Here is a 21569-nt window from a genome sequence, read left to right as displayed (position 1 = left end):
GTAATGGTCAACATTACAGTTGAAACACACGTAAAAACATTTATAATGGCTGAACATCACCCCGGTCCTCAAGAATCTCCACTGGCTCCCCATCTCACATCGGATCCACTACAAACTCCTGGTCCTCACCTACAAAGCTCTCCACCATATGGCCCCCCCATATCTCTCTGATCTTCTCTCCCTCTACCAACCCCCCCGGGCCCTCAGATCCTCCTCAGCTGGTCTCCTCTCCACCCACACATCAAAACTCCACAGCCTAGGTGACAGAGCCTTCTCCAGGACATCTCCCAGGCTCTGGAACTCCCTCCCCCAACATATTCGTGACTCTGAGTCCCTCACCATCTTCCAGTCCCGCCTCAAGACTCATCTCTTCTCCTCTGCCTACCCCTAGATCACTCACTATCTCTAGCCCCATCAACTTCCCCTATGTAAAGCGCTTTGAGTACGTGAAAAGCGCTATATAAATTGAATCTATTATTATTATTATTATTATTATTATAATGAATATGAAAACCATGGATACAAACCTGACTTTCTGTGAAAAGAGCAGGGCATCTATTTGCCATCTGGTTGATGGCAGGCTTGTCTTGGACAACATCCTTTCTGTGAAGAGAAAATGTCATATCCATCTCTTTATTAACCAGGGACCCATTTGGCTTTTTCTTCATCATTTCATTGACCAGAACCTGATGAGCTTCCTCCAAGTTGTGTTCCTCCTGAAATTTATTTCCCCTTTCCTTGGCTTCTTGATGTCTTTGTTGGGAGGGTCGCCCCTTGTAGAGTGCCTTCCGCGTTTACTACCATTGACAGTGACATCAACTCGACCGTATTGGCGCATTTTGGTTCTATAATTACCCATCTTGAACTTGAGACTGTTCTTCCATCCATCCCATCCAGAGGGCTGGCCTTTTCTTTAAGGCATGGATGTGTTTGCACCAAAGCTTTTGCAACAGTTATTAAACTCTTCGTTTGTTGGGTATGCTTTAAATGCATACATTGTCTCTGCCAGTTTTTCAAGGATTTCATGTTTCAGTTCTTTTGTCACTTTCAGATAGGTGGCATCCCTGAGATACAGCAGGTTACCGAGACGTAGTCTGTATTCAACATCAATTGGAAATTTGGGGATTTCAAATACATCTTGCCACTGAGAACTTCTATCTGAAGAGGAGATGGACAGGATATCTGTGTCTGCCTGGCTGCTTGTGTCACTGAACGTTTCATGGACTGGTATAAGTTCGATCCCTGGAATGATTTTGATAGTTGGTTTCTCAGGGAGCTCCGACAGATCGGTGAGGTTACACAGTTCATTGTTAAATTCAGTATTGCAAGTTAAAGTTGTAGCTTGCTTGGAGAGTGCCTTTGAGCCAGTCAATCAAATCTCCCTCAGTGACAATAACCCACATGGTAAATTTCTGTTTCACAGACATCTGGATAGAAATAAGAAAGTTATTTAGCAAATAACAAATCGTCTCAGTGTTACCATAAGCTCTCCTTGTACCCTGTACAATGATAATGGGAGGACATCGTTTAACTATGACATCTTAACCACATACATAGAGGTGACATCATCACAATGAAGTTGGTAAGATCTCAAATGCTCACAGTACCAGGCTGTCAATTTGTGGCATGCAAACAGAATCTCTGCATCAGCTGCAATAATCTTTTCAATCTGGGCAAATTCAGGTAGACCTGAGCATGACCCAGCAGGTATCATGTTTGGTTGATACTTTATTCAATCTACACACACAGATGACGCATTTAGCAATGATCCTGGTATTCTTATCTTATGAGCAATTGCTGTGCAAAGCAAAACTGGGGTAACCTGTGACATCTCAACTGACGGTCTGAAAAATGAGCTACAATCAAGGAGGCAAATGATTGCCCGCTGGTGCTTTGTCTCAAGTGTCATGGCAACATTTTTGAAGTTTTGTGCAGTGCGAATTGCCCTTTTAAAAAACTTGTGCTTCCCCTTGAAGCACATTATCCAAACCTCACACAGGGAACCAAACATCCTGATAAACTGAGGGTAATGTTCCACAAAGTGTTGTTTTGACCTCAAACGAAAATCTGGGAAGGTTAACTGTAGCAAGTGCCTGTGCTCTGCAATCTTGCAGTCCAGGAAATGCAGTGTCTCCTCAGTATGCCTTGGTGCTACAGCTAACTCAACAATGTCCTTGAGAAGCATGAGGATTTCCCAAGTGTTGTCACCCTCAGGGACATAGTGACTAGGGATGGGCAAAATGATCTTTTTCCGGGAATCAATTCTTTCAGTTCAGTTCACTATAACGATTTGTTTGTTTGATTCGTTCGTTAAGTCAGATTACGTCATTTGACAGGGAATCTCCCAGGTGTCTGCCCCCCTCCGCGAGACGGCCCTGAGCATAAATTAAACGACTTCTAGGCTCTACACTCCGTGAAAACCCAAAATATATACTATTTAGTTTAACTAAATGTCCCACCAATATTTATACCACTTGCTTACTCTCTGTCATTTATGGTTTTATATTTATAAAAAAAAATTACTTTACATTTAATTCTTCATTATTCAGGAATTACAGAACTTTCATGGTCATAAATAAAAAATACGAACTGCAGTTTAATTTCTTTGTTTGTTCTTGAATTGATGTAGAATGGAGCAAAGACTCCTGGGATTGGGAAATGCGTTTATCCAATAAACAGATGGAGGTCAAGTCTATTTTCGGAAATGTAGGGGGATATATGAGTGGCCCCACGTCGAATGGCATGACCCAAGATACGTCAGACAGAGAAAGCGCGCAAATTCGACGTTACCACCTTGTCATTTGTTTATCCAGGTGCCATGGCAACACCATTGCTACCTCTCATTGGCTGAATCTTTGAGACCGTTGTAGACTCAATCAATATAAGGTCGCGGGGAGACGAAGCTCTGATCGTTTGTATATTTTATTTACGTGACCTTATTTTTGGTTTATGTTAAAAAAAAAGAATCAATGAACCAGTTCTCTTGTTTTGGGGAACCAGTTGTTGTCGTTCACCTTCGGGATTCGTTCGTTGTGAACGAATCGGTCGCGACCGACTCATCCCTAATAGTGACCAACAACAAGTGGAAGGAGCCTTATTAGACACCAGTTCTCAAATCCATTTCCACCAATTGTCCCTTTAGTGGAAAATCCCTTGCCGATCATCTGAGGTCGACCTGTTCTGTCACTAAATGGGTACTGAAAGAAACTGATGGCCTGATTCAGCACATTGAGTATGAAATAATGTTTGCCTATCAGGTCTGAAAGACACTGTGACACCTCGGTTGGAACAACGCTTTCCAAGATATCGTGCAAGATGTCAGGTGGGTACCCACTCACCACATGAAAGTGCTTAAACTTTTGAGTTAAAGGACATGCTCCTTTCACACCATAAGAGCGACCCAATCCAGGATCCCCTCGCACCTCTTGCACCTGCCTATCATGGGACTCTTTATCTCGCATGTGAACGAAACCAGAACATACATCACGCTGTTGAGTGTCACTTCTACTGGCTGAACAGAATCTGCAGAATTTCTCGACACTGAAGCTCTCCAAGAATCCTGCTAGAGAGTGAGCACCAAGATTGTCAGCTGCAACATACAAAACAGTACCTTTGACACTTGCAACTAGCTGCTCCAGGAAAATGCCATTTTGCTCAACAAACTGAAGATCATAGATCAGAGGTTGCAGTACTTTTGCATAACCACACTCTTTGACCGTGGAGGTGTTGCACAGTAGAGCTAGTTGGATAGAGTTAAGGGTGGATCTATATTTTGCTGGCATGTTCGCAATAACCCCAGTATATTGCACACATCTTATGTTTTAACTTTGATGTTCCAAGAGGATTGGCTACTTCAGAGTCGTCAATGTAAAGGCCAAGAGCAATTGTGAACTCATCCTTTGAAAGAAGTGAATTTTCGCTACTGCCCATCTGCATATGACCTGTATTCCTGTGGGACATGGACTTTGTCTGACATAGCTTTGTCTAAAACATACATTTTGTTAAGCAACTTCTGTTGCATGGAAACAATTGGAACATATGCAAGAGGTTTTTTGCCTTTTTCCACAACACATTCAATTGGATTTACCAGTAGAAAGTCTCTGCGCACATAGGCTGCTCTTTTTTTGGCAGGCATTATCCCTCCTCCGCTTCGCGTCGGACGGTTCACGCCTCCACGTCGTCCATTAATTCCTGATAATGGACACCTTGTCGGGCATTATCCCTTACTTAATAAAGACCTGACTCTGTTTTGTAGAAGTTGTAGTGAAAGCTGATTAATTTGCCAAAGCTGTTGTACCAAATCTTGCCCCACGTTCACAGGTTACTTAAAGGGATAGTTCACCCATTTAGAACCGGCGTTCTATCATTATAAAATCGCTATTGTAATGTAAATTAATATATAAAAAAATATATGTCTAAACCAGTCTCCCCTTGGCCCATTTTTTCTCATTTAATTTTCTCCCGAAATGACGTCAAATGGCGCGTTTGACGTCATTTCGGGAGAAACCTCTCTTCCCGCTAGATGGGCCGAGGACTACAACACACTTTTGGTGGCAAATTTGCCGGAAATGTTTCCACCAATAAGGAATGAGAGGGGGCGGGAGCTTGCACGCTCAGCTCGCGTACTGAGGGGGAATGAGAGGGACGGGAGACCGACACAAACCTCTGACCATGGCAGAAGCAACATCTGAGTTTGAAAATATATTGCTGCATTGTGATATTCAGGGCTATTTTTATGAGCCAGAATACAGCGAGGAAGAACTGAGACGAATAGAGGAGGAGGCTGCTGCGGCTGCAGCTGAACAAGCCTTGCCTGTTGCCGAGGAGCCGGATCGCGCCGGAGTGAACTGGTGATGTACCTGTTTGCTCTGTTCACCTATGGAGACTCACAAAGAGTCCCTGTGCTGCAGTGAATTTCAGCGATGCCAGTATCTTCGCGATGAAATGGCTGAATCTGGCGAGGAAGGGGCCGTGTGTGTACCATCTCACCCAGGCTTTACGCCTCATCTGAACCGTTGGGTATTGGACACTTATTTCCGGACCCAGAAAGTCAACTGGAAACGCCAGCCAAAGCCCGCCGGGAGAAACGGATGTCTGAGCACAGAGTAAGTGTTTGTTTACTAACACATTGGCTACAATAGTTTTGAGTCACGGGGAACGTGACAATGTAGTTATCCGAAAGTAGCCGACCTTATTGGCAGAGCATAGGCTACGTTACGTTAGCTTCAAGTCTGTGTAAAGCTGTAGGCTACTCGAGGCATAATTTATCTTGCTTTGCTAATTTTGTTCTTTCTTTCTTAGACAGTATAGGCTAACATCTTACCGGCATTTCCTGGAGTGGATACTGCAAGGTGAGAGACTTGGGAAAGGCAATCGCCTTGTTTTGCCAGCGTGTGTTGTCCAGGCCATCAGGGCTAATTACCCAACACAAGATGGGCAGTACCGTGGCTACCAGGAGACGGTAGATGCCCAAGATGAGCTCTGATATTTAGCAAACTCGCCATACGTTTTGTTTTTGTATATAGTTTATATTTTATGAATAAAACTTCAAATTCATGTTGGTTGTTGTGATTTGTTTACTATACCAAATGATGTTACACTAAAGTAGGCCTGCTGTATAAGATGAACACTTATTTCAACTGGGGAGAAAAGGTTTACATATAGCCTACTTGATATGCTGAAATACTGTAATTAGCAAATGTTTGATGTACAGTAATATACAAATGATACCTAAAGTACTTATAAATCTATTCTTGCTACATTCATACATTATGGCTGTATGTTGAACCTACTTTGCAACTTCGTGATTTATACCACAAATTGTAGTTTTAACCATATGGAAAAAAATGTAATGACAGAAATTTAAATAATTATTGCAGTGAAGTTTGTTATGGTGAACATGGGTTTATACAGGAGTCCAAGGTAAGGTAGTAAAAACAATAAGATTTTATTCACAAAGGAAAATGATCCAATATTTACAAAGATAAGATTGAAAACAAATGTTTTATAAAAGATACGTTTAAATAGATAAAATAGGTCAGATGTCCCTCTCAGAAGCGCCTTTTTAATTCAGCCACTGCCGCCTCCTTTGGTGGTTTTGGCACTGGTGCAATGTTAGGTGGCAGCGCAGGCTGCGGCAGGGCAAGTGAGGATGTTGAAACCTTATATAGAATCGTTGGGTTTCGTCTTCTGGTTATGACACTTGTGACAAGTGTGTCAATGAACTGGGTGGTGTGTGGAATAAAAATCAGCTTCACGACCCACTGCTTGGATCTCCTGCAAAACACTTGGTTGAAGCGTGGTTGTCCTGCAAAATAAATTAAAAATAATTATAGATAAGACTATAAAGGCAACATTTGAGATGCTGTACTTTTTTCAAATGAAATACCCGAATTATTCAGCTAAATCTGCAAACCGTGTAAGCTGTGAAAATTATATTCTTGATTCTTCATTGAGCCACTCTTACTACACAGGTTGTGGCCTGCTTTCTTTTGACAATGTTTTCATTGTGCTCCAAACATGCAAGATGACCCCTTTCTCTCATTCCCTGGAAAGAGAATCCCTGCCTTTTTGGGAGGTACTTGAGCATTGCACTGTGAAAGATCTCCAGCGGCCCTGTATGCAATAAAATAAAAAGTGAAAAGAATATGAGAATGAAAACATGATCATTACGGAGTGATTTTGTAAAGTATTCAAGCTTATAAGGAGAACTATCATAAACTCACCAGTGTGTTTGAACAGGGCCATCTGTTCCAGGTCTTTCAAAAGCCTTTTGTCATTTACCAGCGATTCGAGATTTTCAAACGCTGAAGACTCCCTCTTCATCCATTGGCGCTTGCTTTGCTCCTGGGCTGTTAGAGGATGATTTCCACACCAGTTTGTTTGTCCATCATCCTCTGTCCATTCATGCTCATTACACACGTGGTGTAGAATGGACTGCCATCTGCATTTCAGTATCTGTATGAAACAAGTATTATTTACAATTATAAGACTATATATTTTTGGTCTCTAAAAAACAGATGAACAAAGCCTTTGATTCCTTACCTCTGCATCACCCTTGCTTGTTGCACAGGTAAAACACATGTGGTTTATGATTGACCTATGAAAGAAGAAAATTAGTATTTTAGAAACTTACAAAACAATGAAAAGCTTGGCACTTTACAAACCAACACTGACCTGCTCCATGCAGCAAGAATTTCGTTCCCTTTAATTGCTCCTTTCCTCTGTATCTTCTTCCTCAAACCTGAAAGAATAAATGTGACATAAGTTCGGTCCCCTCACAACATTTGTTGAATTTTTTTGTATAGTACAGCCAAATCCCATCCTTTTATCTGCAATATTTAAATCACTCTGTGCTGCAAAGCTCTGGACATGATTTGTGAATGGGGAGGGCTGGAGAATGGGGGAGGATTATGTTTCGTTGTGTGTGTACAGGGAAGGCAAAAAATACATACCTTTCGCTGTATGCCAGATGTCAAACTCATGCTGAACATTGGGGAATTCTTCCCTCATGATCTTGCATATCGATGTTGAGCGGTACGTGGTCATCACCTCAATATCTAAGCCATCACCCATGATCTCCTTCATGCCCCTTTTGAAACCGAGTGGTTCCATGGCAACAGAGCTGCCGGCTTCTGTAGACTAGAAAATAAAGTTGAATAGTTACTTGAATTGAATAGTAATTTTTCCCAGCAGCAATAATAACATATATTTTTATTTTCCAGTGTTAATCTTTTATTTACCTGCAGCAGTTCTGTGTGAATAATCTCCTTGGTGTCGTCCAACATGAGGGTGTAATGGCAGTACTTGGCACTGAAACCTGGGGTGTCACACCGGCCATCCCCTGACAAGTGTAGCTTCTTCCCATCCTCCTGTTCTAGGTACACTCTGGCCATGATTTCTTTTCTCTGTTGTTGATATAGGTCTTCAATGGCAGGGTGCAAGTAAGCCTTCTGCATCTCATAAAACGTAGTCTTGGCGATCATTTGGACATTCATGGTCTTGCACCAGTCTGACAGTTCAGTGTACGTGCCACCCCTGAACTGAACAGCTGCCACTGCGAGGAGGTTCACCTCTGCCATTCCCCTCACTTCAGGCGATGATCTCCATGTCCCGGAAGGTCCAGCAAGACATGTCCACGTCACCTTCCTTTGCGCCCCACAGTCAAAGACAGTTTTTGATGACAGAGGCTTGCCGCACATCTGGCAAAATTTGAAAAGTGACATCAAGCAGGACTCATTCACAATGATCTTCTTTCCATGCCAGTCATTGATGCCTTCATCTTCTGATGAAGACGTTGACGTGGGGGTGACAGTTGTGTTGGGCTGATAGTTTTCGTCTGCTTCACCCACAGTGCTAAAACTTGAATCAAGGGTCCCAGGTGTGTCGGGGCACGATGTCTGCAAAACAAAGAGGTTTATTTTTAATTGTAAAGATGACCAATTATATAAATATTATTCCTTTAGAATGATTAGTTGAAAGTTAGAAAGTGTTATCTTGTGTAAGTAATATATTGCCAAAATATTTGATTCAGATCATTTGTAAAGTAGCCTTTTCAGAATCTTACCGATAGTCCTTGGTCCGAGGGAAAGGTTTTCACTGGTGTGGATGTCAAAGGGAAGGTCTTCAGCGGGTTGGAGGATGCAGAGAGAGTCAATGCGCCATGACCACTATCAGCGTTCTGTAATGACACAGGCATTTAGTTTGTCATGTTTTTGGTACCACACACACAAAAATTAAATGTAGGGACAAGAATAAAACTGCTCAATATGCATTTGCTTCCTAGTATAATGTTAGATTATATCACTCACTGAAAAGGCTTTTTTCCTGCTTTACTTTGTTTATGAACTATTTTAGCAATTTGCCCCGATAGCTGCTATTCGTTTGGGTCACGTGACGTCACTATAGCTTTGCGCCACCATCTTGACGACCGATCTCACCCACTGACCCATTGATTTCAGTGGTAACTCATGCCGGCAATTTGTTATGCAGTGGGCACAACAGTACATACTACATACCTAGCGCAAGGCAACGGGCAATGCTCGTTCAAAACTCATCCCCGGCGTCCATAGCGAAATCGACAGTATGCTAAGCTAAGCTAAGCACACAGAGACCCCGGGTAGCAGCCGAGGGAGCGTATCTATGATCCCGGGTCCTATGTTCCCCGGGTCCTATGTTCCCCTCTTTGTATGAGACTCAAAGGACCGCTTTTCCCAAAAAGGGTCCTATGTTCCCCGATATGTTAGTTTTTCCACCATTACTGCCAAATACCGGCCGAGAAAACTACCATTGCATGTGTTTACCTTTTGTGGAAGAGGGAGACGTCCGAGAACCTGACAGTCTTTTCATACGCCGGTAAACAAACCCCGAGAAGCCCAATCCCACGAGAGCTCCCCGCGCTACGGCCAACCAGATGCGCAGAGCCTTTGGCCGTGATATTATTATACAAATGATATTATATACTAAAAGCTCCGGGAGTCGCAAACGGCACGGGGAACATAGGACCCTTTTCACTGCTAGTGAGCTCTAGCAGTAAACTGAAGTGCTCACTAGTAGCCTCACAGAAATATAGTAGAATATTACGACAGTCTTACCTGTAGGCGACTGCGTTTTGCTGCAGGGGGTGCATTAGAAGCCCCGGCTGTTCGTCATCTGGGAACGGGCCCACAGCGAAGACGGACGGAACAGCAGTTGGTTTGAGTGCGGACCTTATCTTGCCGAAAAGTCTTCCTCCAGTTTGAAATGGAGACTGCATATCGTTTTTCCTTTTATAATTTCCGTCCCGGTGTCTTCTCCAACTCTGGGGTTGTTTATCGCCCGCAGCCATAGTTTGCAACGCTGAGCGTCTTTCACTGGCAAACCGTGAAAACTTACACTCTGTCCCAACCTCGACTTTTCGGTGCAACCGGGTACCAAACAACCACTGGGCATGATTGCTTTTGGAAAAACGAGCCAAAACTAGTCAACGACGGTTCGTGAATAACTTCGTGAATAAAGTTTGTTTGCTCGCATGGGTCCTTCCCCCTTTTAAACGGAAACAGGTGGGCGGGGGCAGCGAGCGCAATGCACTGTGGTAGTTGGAGGTTTTCTCACTTTGAGCCAGAGAGACCATGAAAACACTCTTTCTGCCTTTTTTCATGCTAGGATGAACCAATTTCAATTTCTTTTTCACATTTATAATACATTGAATTATTTAATTCATAAAACCTTCATATTACCACCGGTGAACTATCCCTTTAACTGACCTCATCTATGTCTTCAATATCATCTGCATCTGACATTTGCTCTTGTGCAGCATCACAATCATGACTTAAACATCATCACCAACGATTTCTGACTTAAACCTCCTCCAGTTTTGTTCTTTATGTAATTTGCTCTTGTGTGCTTTGAACGTGGAGTAAACACTGCTTTCAAAGTTACAGTCTTTATAAGGACATCTGACCTTATGGTTTACTTTCAGATGCACAGAATGCAGATGAGTGATTTAAACATACGGACATTCCTGATGTAAACAAGGAAATGGCATGTTTGAGCCTATAATGTTTAAACAGCTTTGCTCTCTTTTCACAGCTAAAAGCACAATACTTGAACTTCCACATCATTATTGTTTGAATTCTGCTTTGAACAGTTTTTCCGTAGCGTCTGAACATTGAAACTGTTTCTAATGTTCCCTAATTAGCCGAAAATACCCTAAATGTCCTTTTGAGGGCCAATATGGGCAAATTTATGAACTTAGTTGCAGTAGCACAGCACAGAAAAGCGACTGGACGGCGTTACCTCTCTCCCTGCACGCAAAGAGCCCACCGCCGTCTCAGTCCAGATCCCGGTGTGGTATCTAGATGGTGAAAGTCTTTACTGTGATGTTTCATCGCTCTCATAAAGCTACTAGAGTGAGAAAACTAGCTCTATCATTGGCTAGTGGATAGCCAGCTAGCGCCTTAAAATGTCGGTCGGACCTGTTAACATTAAAGTTAGTCTTTACCCCACAAAGAAAAAAACACAAAAAGTCCAGTTGCTCACCAGTAGTTCCTCGAAGTCACGCAACAGCATTAACGGTTATAGTATGGTCGGAGAGCTGTCGGACTCAGCACTGCGGCCTGGCTTGGACTGTCGAACGCGGTCGCGGTCTGCAACTGCGGCGTCTCAACTCAGTGGATTTGAAAAGAGGCGTGGTGTAACAAAACTTGGAAGTTTAAGGTAATTTTAATTGAAATTATTCATACATTCACTGTTACGCCTCCTGGTGGTGACTCATTAGAAGGGTGCAACATAAGTCAACAGACGTAGGGTGAGGGTGCAGGTTTCGCGGCACAAAACCGCAAAACCAGGTACCAACTAGGGATGGGCGATATGGCTTAAAATCCATATTGCGATATACATTGCAACCTATTGCGATAACGATATATATCACGATATATAAATCATAATAGAACCATTTCAGAACAGGGTACTTATGCCGCTTTTCCACTGCATGGTACCAGCTCGACTCGACTCGCATTTTTGGCGTTTCCACCGCGAAAACATGGTATCTGGTACCTGAAGTGGCTGCTTTTTTTAGTACCGCTTCGCTCTAGGTTCCAAGCGAGCTGAGCCGATGCTAAAAGGTGACGTCGGCAGACGGCCGGCCACTGATTGGCCAGAGAGTGTGATGAAGTCACGAGAGCGACATGGCAACCATGCTGGTAACAGCCATAGCAGCGCCGCAGCCAACATATTCCACTTCTTCAACATGCCAGCTAATAATACGAACACGAATACCATCGCATCGATGTCCTCCATTGTTGCTATGTGGGTTCTGTCCATGTGTGGGTTGCGTAGGTGTTGTTTGCGTCACGTACAAAAATACGTCACGGCCCTTTCGCGCAGCCGACCCCGCCCACGTCCAGGAGGTACTATTTGCGGTGGAAAACGACCCGTGCTGCTACCGTGTCGAGTCGTGTCGAGTCGAGTCGAGCTACATGTGCGGTGGAAAAGCGGCAATAGACTCTAAGGAAAGCCAAACTGCTAAATGTATAAAACAAAAGAAAGAAACTTAGTAGGTCTATGTCGTTTTGAGAACATTTATTGTGCAAAACTGTAATCATACAACATAATGAGGTAGCTGCAGAGACTTTAACAAAGAAAAAAATCTTCTGTGTAATGACGTATACTTCTCTTAATTAAATTAAAACTGGTGGTGTCTTGTAAATAAAGAAACGGATATTGTGAGTTAGGGAAATACGTATTAGGCATGGCTATTTTAAATAAAGAAAAATCTTCCAAGTGTGTGCACAGATACTTGATATTAAAACATAAAAGTGCAAAGTGAAAGCATACAATTTTAAAATGAACATGAAATGAGGGCATCACCAGCTCCTCCGTTTCGCTTTCAGCCATATTTGCTTAGATGACGATGATGCGTTGAAGCCGGTTGCAGCTCATGGCTCTTTTAATTTCGCGGCTCGTGGATGATGCGTTGCAGCCGGTTGCAGCATGTGGCTCTTTAAATTTTGCGGGTCGCGGACGATGCGTTGCAGCCGGTTGCAGCTCGTGGCTCTTTAAATTTCGTGGGTCGCGGATGATGCGATGCAGCTGGTTGCAGCTCGTGGCTCTTTTTAAATTTCGCGGGTCACGGACGATGCGTTGCAGACGGTTGCAGCTCGTAGCTCTACCCATGACCCGCTCTATATATTTCGCGGGTCATGGATAGATCGCGTCAAACATGCATCAACGCGATAGAGCAATATAACTCAAATCTCTATCGTAGGCCATTTTTTATCGTTTATATCGTATATCGTTTATATTGCGCATTCCTAGTACCAACTAGGGTTGGGCAATCGTCTACAAGCTTCCATCGTCCGATAACGCCCCCTAGCGATCGCAGATAGTCGATGCTATCGGGGGGCATCTTTATAATAATTTTATAATATTAATTATTTATAATAATTTATCACTTTGAAAAAATTCGTGTTTTTATTTTTCTATATATTTTTTTAAAACGATTACGAAGGTCTTCCCCTTGGACCAGCGTGAGCCTCCGCTGATTTAAGTTTCGATGCGGCGCTGTCATGATGACACGCTGATGACACACAGCTCATAGCTGTGTTCAAAATCGTTCCCTATCACGGATATACTAGTGCACTATATAGGGTGCTCGCCATTTTATTGTGTTGTTCGAATTCTCACTGGTTAATTTCATGCCCTATATAGTGCACTTAAAATACCCAAAATTTGAGTTTACATATGTTCACTACGTGTTACTCCCATATACCACAATGCAATGCGGTCGTGTTTTTCCGAGGAGAAGAAGAGGTCTCCGGCTTTCGTTTAGAAATATCCAAATTTATTTGGGATTGAACAAGAAAATGTAACATTCAAAATTAATAAGAAAAACCTTGTTCAAGGAAATGTAACATTCAACATCAATACAACCTCCAGCTTTCCTCGAGAGTTGTTTGCATGATCTGGGCGCATTTGTCTGCGTCACACAAATACCCGGCGCATTTACTGACGCAAATGACGTTTAGAAATGTTCAGCGTAGTGTCCGAATTCTCGTTTGTTCATTCCCTATGTAGTGCACTATATCATGAACACTATAGGGAATAGTGAGTGAGTGAATAGGGAACGATTTCGAACACAGCTCATGTACCTCAGCTGTGACCCGGAAAAGGTGCAGCGGGGTGTGATGTAATTTCGCCGTGCGAGCAGACCGGTAGGTTTCGAGCCCCTCCCCTCTCCTCTCGCAGCAGTGAGTGAATACGGCAGGTCAGCGCTACATAGTATGTTTTCCACCGGTGCCAGTTATTTCAATTACGATTGCGGGGCTTTTTAAGTTGTAATAATAGCTACCACAGCGGTTAAAAAAATAAATAATAATAATAATTAAAAATTAATTATTAAAATATAATTATCGCCTTTTTATCTGTAACTTGAGACGATCGACGATGGAATCCATCTATCGTCGATAGAATCGACTATCGGCCCATCCCTAGTACCAACAGTAATATTTATTTACAAAAAAAAACAAGCAACCCAGGGGTCAAGGAGGACTAACAGTGGCACCAAAGTAAACAAAAGGAAATAATAACCCACCCATCCCCCCCCTTGACAGGTGCTAAGCACCCATAAATACAGTGGGTGGTGCACACTCTAATCTAGGGTTGTAACAACAGGTAAACCTACGTGATGCAAGATGTAGAACCCAGGGTATCCTCCTGTTCTCACTTGCTCCCCAAATACAGCCGCTCCGAACTGAACACAAAGGGGACTATATATCAGGTGAGGGGTAGCTTGATTGCTGATCAGGAACAGGTGGGGTGGTGACTGAAATCAGGGGTAGATCTGCGAAAAGTGACAGGAGGGAGACAAAAACACCACAAAACAGAACCAAACAAGACATGTCTAAAAAACGTACAGCATACATAAACCCCAGACGTAACACTCCCCCCCCATAAAGAGTCAGCCCATGGCTGACGATAACCCACACCATCCCCATGTAACCATATTCCATCATTGTTCCCCTTTCACAAAATAACCACCTGCAACAGGCTAAACACGAGAAAGGGCATCAGCAAAAACATTATCACCGCCTTTCTTATGGCGGATTACTAAATTATAACTTAGAGACCACCGCATTAAACGGTGGTTGTGGTTATACATACGTTGCAGAAAAACCAGTGGGTTGTGGTCTGTGTATACAACCACAGGCTCCACACTAGACCCCACATATACCTCAAAGAACTGCAAGGCAAGCAGTAAGGCCAAAGTCTCCTGCTCTATTGTAGAGTAGTGTGTCTGGCTGCTGTTGAACTTCTTTGAGAAGTACCCTACAGGATGGACCAAACCCTCGGAATCCTTCTGGGTTAGAACTGCACCTGCCCCAATACAACTAGCATCAACTTCAACAGAAAAGGGTTCATCAAAATAAGGAGCGCTAAGGACTGGAGCATTGCACAAAAGGGCTTTACTTCAAAAGCTGACACTTATCTGACCACACAAACGATACTAAGGGACTGATCAGGTCAGTCAGAGGGGCTATAACCGAGGAGAAGTTCCTACAGAACCCTCTGTAGTAACCGGTCATCCCGAAAAAAAAGGCGCAACTCCCGCCGTGTGGTTGGCACTGGGAAAGATGTGATGGCCTCTACCTTGGCCTCAAGGGGACGCACTTTTCCACTGCCGACCTGTTTTCCCAAGTAGGTCACTGTTGCTTTCCCAAACTCACATTTGGCCAAGTTCAAGGTCAGAGAAGCGTCTGCGAACCGCTGGAACATTTTTCTCAGTGAGCCCATGTGAGCAGACCATTCTCTTGAGTGTACCACCACATCGTCAAGGTACGCTGTACAGTTGGGCACCTTTCCCAGCACTATAGTTACTAGCCGTTGGAATGTTGCAGGAGCATTTCGCATTCCAAACGCCATAACTGAATATTGGAGGAAATAGCAATGGCAGATATTTCTGAGGCTCTAGGTGGAAGTGGCACCTGCCAATAACCTTTCAAAAGATTCAGTTTGGTAACATAGGAGGCGGACCTAATGGTATCTATACAGTCATCAATACGCGGCATGGAAAAGGAATCGGGAATTGGGACCGCATTTACCTTAGGATAATCCGTGCAGAAACAGGACGTGGTATCAGGCCTTGGAACCAACAGACACGGGGAGCTCCATGGACTTGAACTCTGGTGTGCCAGTGATGCTCCAACAAATATGCAACCTCCTGCTTCATCACTGATCTCTTCACTGTGTTCACTCGATAGGGATGCTGCTTAATCGGCTTTGCATCACCCACATCTATGTCATGTTGCAAAACAGTAGTGCGAGTTGGAACATCTCAAAACAGACAAGGAAAATTATGAATGAGCCCCACCATGTCAGCTTCCTGCTCTTTACTCAAGTGTGGCATTAAGGAAGGAAGGTTCAACAAAATCTCAGGGTTGGATAACCGAGGAGTTTTTTGTTGGACCTTGTGACCGTTCAGACCATCCTCATCACTCACTGTGAGCGTAGAAGGACTAGAACTCACAGCTGCTAGCACTGCAGCTCCCACAGCGGCCGCAGGGTTCGCACTGCGTCTCTCAGGCTGCATGTCGCCTCTAGGATGGTAACGTTTTAACATGTTTATATGACACACTCGAGTTTTCCTTCGCCTATCAGGAGATACATAGTCAACAACATAGTCAGTATCACTTAACCTCCTCTCAATAGAATAAGGACCAAAAAAACAAGCATACATAGAAGAGCCAGGGATGGGGAGCAAAACTAAAACCATATCATCTGACTGGAAAGAACGTTGAAGCGCCTTTCTATCAAACTGCCGTTTCATAGAGCTCTGAGCAGCAGAGAGCCTCTCCTTCAGTAGGGCCGAGATCGTTTATTGGCCTGTGGCATGTGCCACCGCGACCACTGACATACCATGGCATATGCCGTTCTGGAACGGTAACTGCCGTTCTGAAACGGTAACTGCCGTTCTGAAACGGTAACTGCCGTCGCGACCACTGACATACCATGGCATATGCCGTTCTGGAACGGTAACTACCATTCTGAAACGGTAACTACCGTTCTGAAACGGTAACTGCCGTCGCGACCACAGACATACCATGGCATATGCCATTCTGGAACGGTAACTGCCGTTCTGAAACGGTAACTGCCGTCGCGACCACTGACATACCATGGCATATGCCGTTCTGGAACGGTAACTGCCGTTCTGGAACGGTAACTGCCGTTCTGAAACGGTAACTGCCGTTCTGAAACGGTAACTGCCGTTCTGAAACGGTAACTACCGTTCTGAAACGGTGATGCCATGGCATATGCCTTTCTGGAACGGTAACTACCGTTCTGAAACGGTAACTGCCGTTCAGGTGGAACGGTAACTGCAGTTCCCAACAATGGTATGTGACACCAGCATAACTCCTCCGTATAATTTCAAGGCAGGTATTGCCATAAATGTAAAGGTATATATATTTGGTATTTATTGACACAATATCACAACATAACGCCGTAAATAAAGGGATTTACACGTTTCTCTCGTCCGTGCTGTTGTAAGGATATTTCCGATCTGTTTGTTGTTGCTTTTGTAATGACAGTTGCTTTTGAAAACAGCCGGACTTGCTCCGGTGACGGTAGTTATAGCCTAGCCTTCTAGGTGGCCATAGAGCTATAGTCTATTGCTTTGTTCCAATATCCATACTATCCGCAGTCATTATACTTTATTTTAGTATGACTTATTTTTTGTGACAAGCTCTAGTTTCTGTATATATGTATTTGGCATGTATCATACACACAACCTAAATGACATCAGTTCAGACATGGCTCTAAAGCAATTTTTTTTGTCTTCGAAAATAATAGGTCATAATTGAACTACAATAACTAGGATGTGCTTTATATGTAAGGCATATGGCAATATGCCAAATACCTTCTACATCATGCCAACTACACCTGGAAGAAATTTTGGAGTTCTAGGCCTAAACCTTGGGGAGTTAATGGAGTTTTTATGGTGTGTTGTCACTGGCGGCACAAACCTCTCCAAAATGTCTCCAAATGGCCAAATTGTGCCAAATGCATTTACTCTACTTCTGTGACACTGGAAACATTACTGAAGCATTTTGGTGACTATAAAACCTTTCTCCATGATTCAAAACATAATTTTTTCACACATTCATATTGAGATATTGGCCATATCATGAAAATATGACAAGAACTAAATATGAACAATATATGCGCAAAATATGCGCAAAGTGAGTTGTCTGCCGTGTTGACGCAGCTTTATATCTCGGCTCATACGTATCACACCTGGACACGCCTAGCAGCGTTGGAAAGGTAAACTCATTGGCTAGAAGCCCAAGTGATTGATATATCAATAGCCAATACGCTGTCCCTATACTAAAGCCGCGAAACAAAGTAAACAAAGCCCATTGGCCCTTCGAACTGGGAGCGCTCCATCTACTTCACGGGCTGTACCGGAGTGAAAACTGAACAGAAAAAGACGGGGACACTTTTATTTTGTAGCCAGCAAAGTGATGAAAACAAGCATATCCAACAACTGCATACTGGAGCTAGAGAAAATATCGATACGGCTGCGAACGTCTGTATGTTAGTTGACGAACAAAGTTTGGAGATGGTAAACAAATGGAATTTACACGACGATATTCACAAGCTGGAATAATTTTATGAAAAACCATTTGGATGCTTTTGATCAGTGGATTCTCACGGACAATTGGAATATAAATAATTGAGGAATGGACACATATTACGGTTCTCAGATTGCTTCAAAGGTAGGGAGTCACTCTGTTTTTTGGCATTTCCGGTTTACCATGCTGGTAAATATCAATATTTATGGTTTTGTGCTCATGATTTATAGAAAAAAACAACCGGATGAATAAATTGTGGAGATTCTACCCTTTCTAACGACGTATAGAATGTCTGTAATGATGAAAGTTGAAGCGGGTTATGTCGCTCCGTAGTGGAAATATATCGTCAACAAACCAAATCGCCCACCGGTGGGCGATTGGGTCTTAAGAGATACCATTTACATTCAAAATAATAGGTTACCGATAAATGTATGGAATATATTCATTGTCTCTATGACCCTTGAGACTACGACCTCTAGCGAAGCATTTGTCAATCAAGTCAATGTGCACTACTGAGCACCATGAGACACATTGCAACAATGTGCACATAGGTCTGCTAATAATTGGGTTTGTCTTGCATATTTGACAAACTGAACGGGCTGAATAAGTCATGAGCATCTGGTAATGGCATGATCAAATCTACGAGTTCAGGAGAAACCCCTTTTATGTTCTTTATATAATATAAGGATAACTTCTTAGTAATGTGACACAAAGAACGCAGGTCGAGACGTTGATATCCGTTTTAACTCGGATGTACCAGCACCAGGTTCCGTAGAGTGCCCCCTGAGGCATGGGAATAGCAATGCAACTATCCATATCATACATAACATTTCCTCCCAACATATGGTTGTTATAACTCCGGTCTCTTCAGCAATACAGTTGGAACTGAAATAAGCAATAGCATTACAATGCATTAGAACTTAATAATAAAAATAATAATCTTTAGGAGAGAACAGTCTCGTAGGCAACTTTGTGTTATTGTTTGAAAGTCTATGTTGCTTCATGGATCTGTGAATGAGAAGAAGAAAAAACGTTATAGATGACAGCAGATAACTGTGCTTGAACAAGCGATTCTATCTTTACGAAGGGTAGTGCTGCACGGAACCAAAAGAACATGATGAGTTGTATCACGAGGAATAGCACGAAGGCATGAATCAGGACATAAGGGTCGAAGTCAAGGGCTGACTCAATATGTGTGGAAACAAGTCTCTGTGTCTTTGTTAACGATGTGTTGACAAAGGGCCCAACATGAAGACCACCCCTCTGAGAATTAGGCTTTTTGAGCAACCTTCACGCTTCAATTCAAAACCCGGGCACAAGCCTTTAAAGCAAATTTCTAAATAAATTTCTATCCTTGCCCGATAGCATTTTCATCTGGTTTGGCCGTAGGCTTCAAAATAATTGGCTTGCTGAACTGCTCAAACACACTTTGACAGGACGGAGGGGAAGGTGAATATCCAAACAGGTATCGTCGTGTTTGACTTCATGTTTGTTTTTTAACTCATACAGCCTTTAATCGGCAGGTTATATGTTTTCTTCAAAGATCTTCTGAGTTCATCTTTCAGATGAAGATCGACCTTCTAAAAAGTAGGTGGCAAATCCAGCTTTGCTGAGTGTACATTACTGGTGAGAAGATCTTCAGTTAAATCCGGTTGGATCTGCTGTTACAGCGCGATTAATCGCTTGATGTGTTTGGCGGTGGATGTGTTGATCATTTGTTAAATCAAGGACTTTTTCTCGCCAGATATTGACTGAGCTTGTTAGCGCTCGGCTGAACACAGAGAAGACGGCATGGTTCTGTTTGACCAAGCTTTACGCCCGCCAAGCTCGGAGATTACTGCATTCTTCTTTGATACCGTTTTTGTCCCTAAACGCCTCAACAGGGCTTTGTTGGCCTGAGAGTCTATGTGAATACACACGCGTGTGCCAAATCCAACGCAAAAAACTTGCATTAATATAAAGAAAGGTATATGGTGTGTGTGTGTGTGTGTGTGTGTGTGTGTGTGTGTGTGTGTGTGTGTGTGTGTGTGTGTGTGTGTGTGTGTGTGTGTGTGTGTAACCGAGAGACAGAGAGCTAGAGACACACACACAAAATGAAGGAGACAAAGAGAGAAGGTAAGAGGGAGGGTTGTGAGAGGAGGGCATTCAAACACAAGAGGTGGTTGAAGCCACTTTAGCGTGTTTTGTCCCTGTAACCAAAAGAGTCGGGCAAGAGACCTTACACTAGGCAGAGAGACAATTTCAATACCATCTCTGTGTTTCCATGGCAACCAGACAACTAGTGTAGCTCGGGAGGTGATGTGGGTTAAAAATGGACTGCATCCGCATTGGGTGATATAACTGTGTGTATAAGTGTGTCTACATTTTTTTTTTATCTTCCTTTGAAGGACTTAGACAGAAACGTGCTACATGGTGGCTGCACGTACTGTGGCGGACGGCAGGGAGCAGTAAGGGGAGGAGACATTGAGCCCTCTAGCCCCAACCCCAAACCTTATATAGGCTTCCTTCTTTAACAAGGCCAACCTGTGGATTGTTCCACAGGCAGTGATGGGGATGAAGAGGAGAGCATCTGTACGACTGCCTAGAGAAAACATGTTGGTCATCCAAGAGAGCTGAAGAATTAGAGAGTGACATCAACTCCCCCCCCTGCTCCCTAATAAACAAGGATTGCCTTTGATGCTTTAGCAAAAAATAAGAAGTAAGTAGATTACACACACACACGCGCAGACAAACACGGACAAAATGAAAAGAAACCCAAAAGAAAGATGGTTGAAAGCTCATCTCTCTTCTCATCTGCACAAAGACACAAATGCACACGGATGCAGAAAGCAGGACTTTTATACATAACAAGTAGAGGCCACGTTTATGATGAACAGATTGTCAAGAGATTTTTTGACCCAAAAATACATGAGGAATTCATTACAAAATCTCTGCTAGTCGGCGTCTATTGAAAAGTTGTTCACATTTCTAAGCATCTCTCCTTCACACATGTTTTGTAATCCTAATGACCGAATCAGCATGAATCAGCTTCAAACATGTTTACCATGTCCTTTACATGGAAGCGGAGAAGGGAGACTTAAAACTCAAGACCAGAGGTGTTCGCCCAATCTCAGTATAGAACTGATCCCAGGGCAGCTAAAACCCTCTTGGTCAAACGCAAACAGTAGCCGTAACGTAGGCAAACCTTAACTGATTGTATAATGAAACATCATTAAAAACATTGGATATTTGTTATTGGGACGAAGTGGGTTAGCCAATATAGTCTTCCAAGACAATTCACAGCATGTCTTTTATTTTGCTCAATTGGTTAGGAGGGACCTGCCAATACCTCTAGTCTAAGAACTTTTACACCAACTCTATCATTAAGCCTTGGTTTGGCTTCCTGCCTTTTAAGTGCAAGTCATTTGATTGCACCTGTTTCCTTACTTGGATTGATAAAATAATGAATGTTGAGTGATCAAA

The 21569-nt window shown here is 43.1% G+C and overlaps 2 long non-coding RNA genes across 2 annotated transcripts; one reads left to right on the top strand and one right to left on the bottom strand.

Moving 5' to 3' along the window:
* The first annotated feature begins 4631 nt into the window (after positions 1 to 4631).
* Positions 4632 to 5556, top strand: LOC115531482 (uncharacterized). Its single transcript, XR_003973893.1, has 2 exons — positions 4632 to 5105; positions 5302 to 5556. It is a non-coding gene; the product is annotated as an uncharacterized LOC115531482 (long non-coding RNA).
* A 2780-nt stretch (positions 5557 to 8336) lies between these two features.
* On the bottom strand, positions 8337 to 9107 carry LOC115531444 (uncharacterized). The gene is made up of 3 exons (XR_003973889.1): positions 9018 to 9107; positions 8567 to 8680; positions 8337 to 8399 (listed from the first exon to the last, which is right to left on the bottom strand). It is a non-coding gene; the product is annotated as an uncharacterized LOC115531444 (long non-coding RNA).
* Between the last annotated feature and the right edge of the window lie 12462 nt (positions 9108 to 21569).

This window comes from Gadus morhua, chromosome 18 (genome assembly GCF_902167405.1).
Source record: "Gadus morhua chromosome 18, gadMor3.0, whole genome shotgun sequence".
Lineage (NCBI taxonomy): Eukaryota > Metazoa > Chordata > Actinopteri > Gadiformes > Gadidae > Gadus > Gadus morhua.
Note: the sequence above shows the minus strand (reverse complement) of the source record. Positions and strands in the feature narration are given on the sequence as shown.